Raw genomic sequence first — 14,980 nt, forward strand, 5'->3', positions numbered from 1 at the left:
TCTTGTGGTGCTAAGTGTTTTGTTGAAAAAGTAGTCTGCCAAGTCTTGAGCACTAAAGGCAGATGAAGGGGTAGTGCAGCTGGTTAGAGGAGAGTGCTGAAAATGGAAAAGAGACGTTTAGGGTTTGAGGAGTGAGAAGATATGACAGAAGAAAAGTAGTTTTTCTTGGCTAAGTAAAGGGCAGAGAAGTAAGAATAAAGACTGAACTTATAGTGTAGGAAATCAGGTTCCGAGCGGGATTTCCTCCAGGCACGTTTAGCAGCACAGGAGCATTTTTGTAGATAGTGTGTTTGCTGAGAGTGCGAGGGCTGGAGCTGACGACGTGGGGTACACATATAAACACATAAATACATTTGTATACATATATTGACATACAGTGAGATTACGAGTTCTGAGCACTATAGGGAAATTAATGATGGCAACATTTTCAGCGTTATTTCACCTCCCTATAGCGCTGCTATTACAGGTTTACAAAAAGCAGAATTGTGCAGGCGATATGGTTGCGTTGAGCTCCATACCGCACCGAAATCAAGCACTGCTTTGACGTGCTCGTCCACGTTTTCCCCATAGACATCAATGGGGAGAGCCGGCAAAAAAAAGCCTAACACCTGCATTTGCAGAAAGAAAAGCTCTGTAATGCAGCCCCATTGATGTCTATGGGGAAAAGAAAAAGTTACGTTTAAACCTAACACTCTAACATAAACCCCACATCTAAGCACCTCTTATTTGCTGCCTATGGGGATATCATGCATGAGCACGTCAAAGCAGCACTTGATTTCAGTGCGGTATGGAGCTCAACGCAACCATATCGCCGACACAAGCCTGCTTTTTGTAAACCTGTAATAGCAGCGCTATAAGGAGGTGAAATAACGCTGAAAATGTTGCGGTCGTTAATTTCCCTATAGCGCTCAAAACTCCTAATCTGGCTGTATGTCAATATATGTATACAAATGTGTTTATATGTGTACCCCACGTCGTCAGCTCCAGCCCTGGCACTCTCAGCAAACACGCTATCTACAAAAATGTTACCGTGCTGCTAAACGTGCCTGGAGGAAATCCCGCTCTGGACCCGATTTCCTACACTATAAGGTCAGTCTTTATTCTTACTCCTCTGCCCTTCACTTAGCAAAGCAAAATTACTTTTCTTCTGTCATATCTTCTCACTCCTCAAACCCTAAATGTCTCTTCTCCATTTCCAGCACTATCCTCTAACCACCTGCACCACCCCTTCATCTGCCTTTAGTGCTCAAGACTTGGCAGACTACTTTTTCAACAAAACACTTACCATCCGAAGTAACATCCCACCACAAGACTGCAACCTCACTTCTCCACCCCGGTCACCCCCTTCACCACTCTCGGTACCTTTCCCCCAACCACTGAGAATGAAGTGAGTTCCCTAATGTCTTCCTCACACCTCACTACCTGCCCACTTGACCTTATCCATTCACATCTAATACATTCTCTGTCTTCTACCCTCACCCCAGCTCTTACTCACAAATTCAACCGATCCCTTACTACTGGTTCATTTCAATCAACCATCAAACATGCAAAGGTCACCACATCCTCAAAAAACCCTCCCTCGACCCCAATTCTCCAGCAAGCTACCGCCCCATATCACTGTTTCCGCTAGCTTCAAAAGTCCTGGAAAAACTAGTTTTCGATCGCCTAACCCACTTCCTATCCTCCAATTCATTGCTTGACTCCCTGCAATACTGGCTTCTGTCTGCAACACTAAACTGAGACTGCCCTCACCAAAGTTACTAAGGATCTTCTTTCATCTTTCTGTTAAAAACAATGGCCACTATTCTATACTTATCTTACTTGACCTGTCTTCTGCCTTTGATACTGTTGACCATCCCCACCTCCTACGGACTCTCAGCTCCATTGGGCTCTGTCCTTTTCTGTCTCATTTGCTGGCGACTCCTCCTCTTCATTGCCTCTGTCTGCTGGAGTACCTCAAGGCTCTGTTCTAGGCCCTATACTCTTCTCTATTTATAATTTCTCACTGGGTAAACTTATCAGTAGCCATGGCTTCAAATATCACCTCTATGCTGATGATACTCAAATCTACCTATCCACCCCTGCACTCTCTCCTTCTGTCCTTTCCCACATCAGCGACTGCTTATCTGACATTTCTTCCTGTATGGCCTCTCACCACCTAAAAAACAACATATCCAAGACTGAGCTTCCTCTTACCCCCCCATCTAATTCTACTCCAGTTTCTAACTTTACTATCTCTGTTGGTGACACAACTATCTCCCCATCACCATAAGTCTGCTGCTTAGGAGTTACACTTGACTCCAATCTGTCCTTCATACCCCACATCCAATCACTCAGTTCATCCTGTCGCAACCACCTACGCAATATCTCCAAAATTTGTCCTTTTCTGAGTGCTGAAACTACTAAACAGCTAATCCATTCTCTAGTAATTTCCTGGCTTGACTACTGTAATAACCTACTAACTGGAATTCCTTTCTCCCGCCTCTCGCCCTTTCAATCCATCCTAAATGCCTCTGCTAGGCTAATCCACCTCTCCTGGTGCTCTGTATCCGCTGCACCCCTCTGTGAGTTCCTTCACTGGCTCCCCATTCACAGCAGAATTAAATTCAAAATTCTCACTCTGACCTTCAAAGCCCTTACCAATGAAGCCCCCCCCTACCTGTCCTCACTCATCAACAAATATACTCCAGCCCGTCCCCTAAGATCCAACAACATACGCTCTCCGTATTCAGCATTGCACCAGCAGCTCACAAGAGCTGCTGGTGCAACACCGCCCCCTGCAGACTTGCGGCCAATTGGCCGCCAGCAGGGAGGTGTCAATCAACCCGACCGTACTCGATCGGATTGAATTGTGGCGATTCCTGTCCACCTGCTCAGAGCAGGCGGACAGGGTTATGGAGCAGCAGTCTTTAGACCGCTGCTTCATAACTGCTGTTTCTGGCGAGTCTGAAGACTCGCCAGAAACAGGGGCCCACAAGCTCAATACGGAGCTTGATAAATGGGCCTCATATACTGTATATATATATATATATATATATATATACACACACACACAAACAAATAAATACATATCTACACACACACATATATTTATATATACAGTATATATATATATATATATATATATACACACACATACATATTAAGGCATGTATATGTATGTATCTCAATGTTAAAGCCCTTTGTTTGCTTTTTTCTTACACCTGAGACTTCAAATCTTTGAGCCCTTATAACTTTTGTGTTCAATTTTTTTTAAGAATAATTTATATTAGATGGTGTTTTTAAATGTGTGTAACTGTACTTTGTAATGTATTTTTATGTGCTTTGTGAAACTTTTTTGTTTTGCATAACAGTTAACCAGAGCTCTAAAGATGTGGTAATCATTCTAGCGGAAAATTGCAATTGTACTCAAGCGATCGCGTTTACTTTCAACTTATACTACCAGCGGTAAACTCGACAAACACCAGTGATAAACTTTATAGCTTTTGCGCAAATGTTAGCGCTTAATATGTATTCTGGCCATATATATATATTTATTTGTTATCAGGTATTTGTAGAGCACCAACAGATTCTGAAGTGTGTAAACATAGTCGGTATACAGGATAACTTTGTAAGGATCAAGTGGGTAGAGGGCCCGGCCGAGAGTTTCACTGTTGTAGTCGGCTCTTATGAAGATCTGCAAACAACTGGGCTCATAGTCTTGCATTCTAAGGGGTTAAAAGGGAAAGCAATGGAGTTATGAAAGGTTAGTGTAGGTTGTATGCATCCCTGAATAGTAAGTCTTTAGGGAGGGCTTAAAGCTGTTAAAACTAGGGGAGAGTCTTGTGGAGCGAGGCAGGGAGTCCCACAAGATGGGGGCCAGTCTGGAGAAGTTCTGTAAACGGGAATGTGAGGAAGTAACAACGGAGGAGGAGAGGAGGAGATTGTGAGCAGATCAAAGGGGACAGGAGGGAGAGTATCTGGAGACAAGTTCTGAAATGTAGGGGGGAGCAGTGCAGTTGAGGGCTTTCTATGTCAGAGGGAGGATGTTGTGTTTAATCCTAGAGGCAAGAAGAAAGCCAGTGAAGGTATTGGCAGAGAGGTGCGGCAGATAAAGAGCGACATGTAAGGAAGATGAGCCTGGCAGAGGCATTCATAATGGATTGTAAAGGAGCTATGCAGCAGCTAGGTAGACCACAGAGGACGGAGTTGCAGTAGTCGAGGTAGGAAAAGATGAGAGAGTGGATTAAAATCTTAGTTGTGTCTTGTGTAAGAAAATGTCCAATTTTAAAAATGTTTTTAAGGTGGAAGCAGCAGGCTTTAGCCAAGGGGGTCAATTTATGTATGTGCGAGTGGACATAATCCGATATAGCGGATCATGTCCGCTGCACATCGATAAATGCAGACAGAATACACTGTCAGCATTTATCATTGCACCAGCAGTTCTAGTATAATCAGTCGCTAGCAGGGGGGTGTCAATCAACCCGATGATATTCGATCGGGCTGATTGCAGTCCGCCACCTTAGAGGACAGAGCCTTGAGGTACCCCAACAGAAAGTCGTAACGGGGCAGAGGATGCTCCGGAGAAGGCTACACTAAATCTACGGTTAGACAGATAGGAAGAGAACCCCAAGAGAGCTGTGTCGCAGATGCTGGATTAAAGGGTTTGGAGGGTGATCAACAGTGTCAAAGGCTGCAGACAGGTCAAGGAGGATAAGCAGAGAGAAGTGGCCTTTGGATTTTGCTGTAAGTAGATCGTTGGTAACCTTGACAATTGCTGTCTCTGTGGAGTGATGGTGACGAAATCCAGATTGCTATGGGTCAAGAAGAGAGTTTGGTATAAGGAAATGGGATAGACATGCATATACTAGCTTTTCAAGGAGCTTTGAGGCAAGAGGAAGTAGGGAAATAGGGCTGTAGTTGGATGGGGAGGTTGGATCGAGGGAAGGTTTTTTGAGTATAGGTGTTTAAGAGATGAGGGAAATATGCCAGTGCTGAGGGAGAGGTTGAAAATGTGTGCGAGTATGTGTCAGGGTGCCAGGAATCAGACTGAGACGAGAAGTGCAAAAATAATCACACCTTTATTAATAGCAAAAAATAATAAAAAGTCCACAAGTCAAATAACAGACGAGCCAGAATCAGGAACAAGGAAAACAGCAGAGTCGGGAACAAGCCAGGGATCAGGAACCAGGAAGGACGTCAGGCAGCCAGGTAATACACCGGAACTCTCACAAACAGGTCTCAGACAACGCAAAGGCAAAGCATACTGAACAGAGGCCCTTTAAATAATAAGTGATGACATCACAATTCTGAGACTGCATCCTGTCTCACATGGATGATGCACAGCAGTTTGGTCATAAAAGGAAGTGCAGGAATTGAGCAGCATCCCCCACAATGCACCATAGTCAGGAAGAGAGGTGAGTAAAATTGCTGCCAGCAGCACATGGCAAACACAACAGGGAAAAAACCCTGACAGTATGTGGGTGAGAGTAGAAGAGAGGGAGGGGAGTAGCTGTGAGGGGATGGGGTCGAGGGGAAAGGTAGTGAGGTGGGAGGACAGTATAAGGGCAGAAAGTTCATCCTTGTTAACAGGGGCAAAAGAGCTACATTTTTGGATATTTGGGTTTTGGTTGATTGTGACCTGATTGTGAGCTTTTGAGGGGGTGTGAAACCCATAGTATGTTGAGAGCTGATTTAATTTCTGATGGAGTCAATTTTGTTATTGAAGTAGCTGGCAAAATCTTGAGCTGAGAGAGAAGTTGTATTAGGAGGTGGGGTAGGAATGTGGAAAACAAACGTTTTGGGTTAGAGGAAAGAATAGAGATGAGATTAGAGAAGTATTGTTGCTTATAAAGATTAAGGGCAGAATAGTAGGAGTTCAGGATGAACTTGTAGTGAAGAAAGTCAGCTGAACTCCGAGATTTCCTCCAGTGTCGCTCAGCAGTACGGGAACATCTGCGTATGTACCGTGTCAGAGGAGTATGTCAGGGCTGAGGATGAGAGTGTGGTTTTTGAGCTATGGTTGGAGGGCCAGATTGTCAATGACTGATGTAAGGGTGGAGATGTAATGGCAGATAGATTGGTCAGGGCAGGAAAAGCAGGTGATGGTTAAGAGGAGAGGTTTGAGAGAGCTAGCGAGTTGTTGCAGATCTAATGACTTAGTGCTTCTGTGAAGTTTTGGTGAGGGGTAGAGGGAGGGGGAGTTGTAGGGAGGGAAGTTATGTTGCAAATTAGGAGATGGTGGTCAGAAAGAGGAAAAGGGGAGTTTGTGAAATTTGAGATTGATAGGTGAAAATCAGATCAAGGGAGTGACCATCTTTGTGAGTGGGAGAGTCAGTCCATTGTGACAGGCTGAAAGAGGAAGTGAGTTGAAGAAGTTGTTTTGCAGATGAGGCAGTGGGATTGTCAAGAGGGATGTTGAAGTTGCCAAGAATGAGGGCAGGGGTGTCTGAAGAAAGGAAATACGGAAGCCAGGCAGCAAAGTGATCTAAAAATTGAGTTGGGGAGTCAGGGGGCGGTATATGACTGCAACACGTATAGAGAGGGGAGAGAATAAACAAATCATGTGTGCTTCAAATGAAGAAAATGTGAGGGAAGAGAAGGGCTGTATATATATATATATATATATATATATATATATATATATATATATATATATATATATATATATATATATATATATATATATATATATGCAAGTGTGTGTATGTATTTGTGATGGACTGGAAATTAGACTGGAAATTATTAGAAAAATGTACATCACACAGTTTTTTTTTTCCTTTGAAGTTTCTGAGTTCTGTAAAGGTGTTCTGTAAGTAGCCTGTAGGTGGCGCATGATGCTGTAATAAGGGGGGGATTGACATTCTGGCCAGAAATAAAGAAAATAAGGAGCCAGAATGGTAACTGCTTTTGGTTCTCATTGTTCTACAGGTGTGTAAAACTGTTTAAATAACTAAAACTGACATGTAAGGGACTCATAAGGGTTAATTAATGTTATATGTTCAGTTAAAAGCAAGTATTGAGTGTTGTATGATGAGTTTATTAGCAATTAATGCCAGGTATAAAACTATAAAAGCTTTACTGTATCATTAAAACCAATAGATGCACAATGATTATGTATATTTCAGGTGTACCTATATTAAACCTTACTTTGTGTTATATTGATTGATGTATTTTGCCATGTGGTGTACAGACGTACAATGGCAGTTAGCAGTTATGTTTCATCATTAAAGAGCTAAAGGAGAGAAGATACTATGGGGCATAGTTATCAAGCTCTGTAAGGAGCTTGATGCCCCGTGTTTCTGGCGAGTCTTCAGGCTCACCAGAAACAGCAGTTATGAAGCAGCGGTCACAAAGACTGCTGCTCCATAACCTGTCCGTCTGCTCTGAGCAGGCGGACAGAGATCGCCGGAAATCCCCCCAATCGAGTACAATCAGGTTGATTGACACCCCCCTGCTGGCGGCCTATTGGCCGCGAGTCTGCAGGGGGCGGCGTTGCACCAGCAGCTCTTGTGAGCTGCTGGTGCAATGCTGAATACGGTGAGCGTATTGCTCGCCGTATTCAGCGAGGTCTGGCGGACCTGATCCGCAGTGTCGGATCAGGTCCGCCAGAACTTAATAACTAGAGGCCTATATGTTAAAAAGTAATGCAAACTGTGATTAGTTTAAATCTGTTTTGTCATTTCTGAAAGAGTATTTAATGAGTATATTGAACTTGCGTATATAATAACGTAGATGAAACACAGAACACTTGTTTAATGGGATATTTACTGAAATGGTACTGTACAAAACATCCAAAATGTCAAAAACTGTTTTCTATGCTGCTATTAGCAGAACACGTGCGTTTAGACGCAGCAGTGTGATATAGGTTTATTGCAATGATATAAGCTATAACTGTTTTCTATGCTGTTATTAGCAGAACACGTGCGTTTAGACACAGCAGTGCGAATTTTGCACATATTGCAGTAGTATATTGAACGGAGTATGCAAGTTGAGCATCTAAAATTCTGAATAAGCACCCAAATAGCAATTTATTTGTGAATTTGAAAAAAAGAAAATGAAAGTGATTGTAAACTTTAACAAATTAAAGGCCAGTATTACATAATAATACTCTTAAAAACAGTGGCACTTTAAAGTTTACAATGATGCTTATTTTTTAAAATACCTTTGCGTTATGGTAACCTAACGCCGATCCTCCGTCCACAGCTCCTGCTTTCTTTAGCAGATCGATGATGAATCTGGCATCCTTTAATCGTTGTGTTCCCCCTTTGGTGTCCAGCTCGTTGTACATGAAAGGATTGGTGGAAGCCGTATATGTATGTATATATATATATATATACATAGAAGACTCAGGCACTTCCCAGATAAAAAGTCAAAGAGCTTTATTTTTCAAAGATAAAAACAGGCAATAGCGTAGTCCAGAGTATCCACGCTGACACAGCTATATCTACTATTACACAGTGAATAAGGACAATATATATATATACACACACACACGCACACACATATACTCATACATAAATACATACACACACACATTATATATATATATATATATATATATATATATGCACATACACACACATATACCCATACATACATACTGTATACACACACACACATATATAAATATATATATATATATTGTGTGCGCGTGTGTATATGTATATTTATATGTATGTGTGTGTGCGTGTGCATATGTATATGTGTGTGCGTGTATATATATATATATATATATATATATCGATGCAGCAAAAGAAAACCAGCGAATCTCAAAGCGTATGAAATCAAATAAAGGTCTTTATTATGGAAGTATTATAAAAGTAGCTAAAAAGCAAAAATACCCTCGCAGCTTAAGAAAAAACTTCTTAAATACACCTGAGTCCTCAGTTATAATCAAAACCTAGGCTGCATTCTTAAAGGTAAATTACCATATACATGAATAAAATGAGAACAGGTACAGCATGCATAAGATAATACTGTTAGAACTGGGTACAAAAACCGTTTGCACAAAATTTAAACATTTGTCACATAATTAATATTGTACACAAAGGTACCGAAAAATCAAGTAGGTTAGGAGGGAAAAAGTTATACCAAAATATATATATAACACAGGATTACCCCAGTTATGTGAGCCCTATATCCATTATTCAGAATTGTTAAACATGACAAAGTTAGTACAACAGCCCAAATAGTAAATCATTGTTGAATACAATCACAGGATTAATGTGATACCTAATCATTAGTCATACCCCATATACATTAAAAAAGTGAATATTAATTTTAATATAAAAAGGTAAACAAAGGGTTATGTAAAGGGATCTATCCAATCCTATGTGATATGTTAGGTGCCTCTTTACATTATCAATGTTATAACATCCATAGAAAAGAATAATAGAGAATAATAAAACTGTCCTCAGTTTAAAGAAATATGAAAACCACAAGAGGAAATAAAGAAGTTTTAAAATAAACTAATTATTAAACTCTATTATTAATTGGCATAGAGATGGAACATTGTATCTAGTTTGATGGGTGATGACCTCATTAGTAAATAAAAGCTATTATTCAATGCAAGATAACCTAACCATGGTTATTAGCTACTGGGTAAGCAAGAGGAAATCATCCAACAAACATAGACTTAGCAGAGAGACCTAAACTTTCAAACAATATACAATAACTGGAAAAATTACATTAGGACTATTACTTGAAAAAATTATGGCAGTGTGAGTAGAGTATGAGATGGAATGATCAACAACATCATCTCTAACCTGTCAAAAAGGAGGGATGATATGTCCTATTAGCTACATAGAGTCCAATCAAATTGTTAAATTCAATCTACAATCCCTAGATTAATTTTGTCGACACCAAAAGTTAATGATGTCACCATCTATGTTAAATCCATTGGGCCTTCTGGTCTTCTTCAATTGGAAGATCTAGAAGGCTTCTCTATATAGCAATTTGGATGTTCTATCACCTGCCATTTAAACGTTGCAACTGCTTTATCATGAAAATGTATAAAATGTCTGGCCAAATCAGAACACTCAATACCATTTTCAATATTCTTTAAATGCTCCCTTATCCTGCTTATTGTTTCCCTGGTGGTGGACTCCACATATTGCTTTTTAAATTGTGTGCAATCCACCATATAGATCACAAAAGTGGAGCGACAGTTGGTATAGGAGTCAAGGTCATAAACCTTCTGGGTAACACATGACTGAAAATTCTGTGCAATCTTTGTAAACCCACATGGTATACAGTTGCTAAAGTGGCATTTGAAATGACCCTTGACTTCCAACCAACTGCTTCTGTTTGTAGGAGACTGGCGTAATAAACTCGGAGATAGTGTATTCCCAAGTGTAAAATCTCTCCTTGACACAAAGTTGCAGCCTTGCGACACAAAAACTTTAGCTGTAAGAATTGGAAGATAATTCTTCACAATTTCACAGATTTGATCAAATTGTGCACTATAAGTTGTTATAAAGGTAGGCTTAGATGTATCAAAATTCTTTTTTCTCCTCGTGGAACATTGTTCCACAAGTAGCTGGTCCCTGTCCATGCGACTAACCTCTAAAAGTGCTTGATTGGCCACTTTCTTAGTATAAACTCTATCCAATAAATGTGCCACCAAAGTCAAGCTTTCTTTCTCAAAATCCTGTTCATCCTGTTTGGTGTGGCTAAGGGTCAGATGAACTGACCCTTAGCCACACCAAATCCTGTATGTTTCAGGTGGTTACTACAGGCATGAAGGATGGCATTGGTGGCAATCGGTTTACGGTATAGGGCAGTTTTGATACTATGAAACATATTTATTAAGCTCAGAATGGAGCTTGATGCCCCGTGTTTCTAGCGAGCCTGCAGGCTCGCCAGAAACAACAGTTATGAAGCAGCGGTCACAAAGACAGCTGCTCCATAATATTTACGCCTGCTCTGAGCAGGCGAACAGACATCGCCGGAAATCAACCCGATCGAGTATGATAGGGTTGATTGACACCCCCATTCTGGCGGCCTATTGGCCGCGAGTCTGCAGGGGGCGGCATTGCACCAGCAGCTCTTGTGAGCTGCTGGTGCAATGCTGATTACGGCGAGCGTATTGCTCGCCGTATTCAGCGAGGTCTGTCGGACCTGATCCGCACTGTCGGATCAGGTCCGACAGACCTTGATAAATAGAGGCCTATGTGTATCAATGTCCCCTATTAAGAAAATATCCAAATATGGTATTGAATGCGTGTAGTCCCTAATATCTCCTTCTTTTTTACTATATATAATAATTGTCTGAGGGAGGCACCGTGAGGTAAAAATAAGTGGTATATACTACTCTCTCTAATTTTTCTCTTTTTTTATTCACATAATAGTTGTTTTTTTTAAATTGGCTTTCTACTATCCAATCGGATCTCCGTCCAACTGGCTCGCTTTAGTCAATGTGATGTCCTATAGCACATGCGTGTAGTTGCGCAAGAGCTAGTAAAATCCGATATCACTTTAATTCTTTGTGCGCGTTAACAATTATAGATGCGCATGAATAATAGCCTTAACAAATAGAGTGATTGAATGTTTACTGTAAATACTGCCCATGATGGAATTGTGCATGCGTATGGTTATTACAATTAACAGGAGCGCGCAATTACAGTGACGTATGTAGGGGGCGGTATTGATAGAGACGTCACTTGTTTGAAGGGGAGACTTACAGAGTGGGTGGAGTTAGAGTTCGAAAAAAAAGTCAGGTCGGTAAGTTCTAATTAAATTATAAAGTTATACTTGCGACTATAATAATTATTATTTGGGTGGTTGGAATGTATATAATACTGTTATAGTGCATAGATATACAAGATTACATATTGTTTACCATCACTTTATTCATGTGGTATACAGCATATACAACCTACATACTTTATACCCAATAATGGGAGGGGCTAATAGTAACACACAGGTAACCTTCATCAAGTATTCTACTTCATACAAATATTAAATCAGGTATACTGTTACCCTTATGGTAAGGTTGTACATTTAAAAGAGTATATATATTTTATATTGCATTACACACTATACCCAAAATATTTACATAAAAATAAAATCATCACTAGTAGTACCGGTTAAACCAAGAGCTCTCTAAGTAAACATTTGGCATATGTGCTATTTACAGATATTTTGATAGAAAAAAAAATGTATATATTTTAAACCTAAGTTTCACCAATATCAGAAATTCCAATCGATTTCTTTGTTAATACACAAAGGGTTTAGACTTTGCAACCTATATATCCAGAATGCCTCCCTGGTTTTGAGGAGTCTCTCCCTATCACCTCCTCTCCTTGGTCATTTAACGTAGCCAATGATTTGGAACCTGAGTTGAGATATACTATGTCCAAAATCAACAAAGTGATTTGATACTGGTATTTTCTTATCACTAGTCCTAATATTTGACTTGTGCTCATTTATACGGTCTCTAATCCTGCGAGTGGGCTCGCCGAAATAGATTTTAGAACAGGGGCATTTGAAAAGATAGATTGCAAAGTCTATGTTGCAGGTATAATATCCCTTTATTTTAAATTTCTTTCCCATTTGAGGATGAACAAAGGAATCTCCTTTTATCATATTGTTGCAGTTGCAACATCCTAGGGATGGAAAGCAACCCATTTTTGGAGTATGTACAGTATATAAGTTTATTTTAAATCTCTTGCAGAGACAATATTAGCCCTCACTTTATTATCCCTTATGTTTTTGCTTCTTTTTTAGGCAGACATGGGTACAGTCTTACGGCTAGATTTAGAGTTTGGCGTTAGCCGTCAAAAGCAGCGTTTTTTTGCCGCCTGCTGGTATTTAGAGTCAGGCAAGAAAGGGTCTACCGCTCACTTTCTTTCCGCGACTCCAGGCTACCGCAGATCCCCTTACGTTAATTGCGTATCCTATCTTTTCAATGGGATTTGCCTAACGCTGGTATTTGGAGTCTTGGAAGAAGTGAGCGGTAGAGCCTCTACCGACAAGACTCCTACCGCCAAAAAAAGTCAGTAGTTAAGAGCTTTATGGGCTAACGCCGGAACATAAAGCTCCTAACTACTGTGCTATAAAGTACACTAACACCCATAAACTACCTATGTACCCCTAAACCGAGCCCCCCCCCCCCACATCACCAACCCTCTAATAAAAATTTTTAACCCCTAATCTGCCGACCGGACACCGCCGCCTCCTACATTATAGCTATGAACCCGTAATCTACTGCCCCTAACATCGCTGACATCTATATTATATTTATTACCCCCTAATCTGCCCCCCCAACATCGCTGCTACCTAACTACACTTATTAACCCCTAATCTGCCAACCGGACCTCGCCGCCACTATAATAAATGTATTAACCCCTAATCTGCCCTCCCTTACATTGCCGCTATCTACCTACAATTACTAACCCCTAATCTCCCGCCCGCAATGTCGTCGCTACTATAATAAAGTTATTAACCCCTAAACCTAACTCTAACCCTAATCCTAACACCCCCCTAAGTTAAATATAATTTTAATTAAACAAAATAATATTCCTATGATTAAATAAATTATTCCTATTTAAAACTAAATACTTACCTATAAAATAAACCCTAAGATAGTTACAATATAACTAATAATTACATTGTAGCTATTTTAGGATTTATATTTATTTTACAGGCAACTTTGTATTTATTTTAATTAGGTACAATAGCTATTAAATAGTTAATAACTATTTAATAGCTACCTAGTTAAAATAAGTACAAAATTACCTGTAAAATAAATCCTAACCTAAGTTACAAATACACCTAACACTACATTATCGTTAAATTAATTAAATAAATTACCTACAATTAGCTAAACTAAAATACAATTACATAAACTAATCTATAATACAAAAAACCCCACTAAATTACAAAAAATAAAAAAATATTACAAGAAGTTTAAACTAATTACACCTAGGGGTCTAGTTATCAAGCCGTCAACCTCAAATACGCTGGAATTCCGCAGCGTATTTGTGGCGAGGCTGATTCGCCTTAGTTATCAAAGGCTAGAGACCGGCAAAAGTAGAATTTTGTGACGTAAACTTCGATCCGCCGGACTCAGTCCGACACAGATCGATTCTTACGTCACTCCAGATGTTCCGCACACAATCTGACTACTTTTGCTAGTTATCAAAAAACTAGCAGGTACGCTCGGCACTTTTCCGGCCCAGCGTACCTGGTTTTCAATCCGCCGCCCTGGAGGCGGCGGATCCCATAGGAATCAATGGGAGTCTGACCATAGCGAAAGTACAAGTTCGCTGCTGCCAGACATCCCATTGATTTCTATGGGAGCTGTCTATACCTAACACCCTAACATGTACCCCGAGTCTAAACACCACTAATCTGCCCCCCTACACCACTGCAACTAAATAAAGTTATTACCCCCTAAACCGCCGCTCCCGCCGGAGCCCACCGCAACTATAATATATGTATTAACCCCTAAACTGCCGCTCCCGGAGCCCACCGCAAGCTACTCTATACATATTAACCCCTAAACCGCCGCTCCCGGAGCCCACCGCCACCTACATTATACCTAGTAACCCCTATCCTGCCCTCTATAATAAAGTTATTAACCCCTATCCTGCCGATCCCGCACCTCGCCGCAACTAAATAAATAGTTTAACCCCTAAACCGCCGCTCCAGGACCCCCGCAACTTATATTACATTTATTAACCCCTATCCTGCCCCCCCTACACCGTCGCCACCTATAATAAATTTATTAACCCCTATCCTGCCCCCCACTACACCGCCGCCACTGTAATAAAATTATTAACCCCTAAACCTAAGTCTAACACTAACCCCAACACCCCCCCTAACTTAAATATTAATTAAATAAATCTAAATAATATTTCTATTATGATCTAAATTAATCCTATTTAAAACTAAATACTTACCTTTAAAATAAACCCTAATATAGCTACAATATAAATAATAATTATATTGTAGCTATCTTAGGATTTATTTTTATTTTACAGGTAACTTTCAATTT

Source organism: Bombina bombina, chromosome 7, assembly GCF_027579735.1.
Source record: "Bombina bombina isolate aBomBom1 chromosome 7, aBomBom1.pri, whole genome shotgun sequence".
Lineage (NCBI taxonomy): Eukaryota > Metazoa > Chordata > Amphibia > Anura > Bombinatoridae > Bombina > Bombina bombina.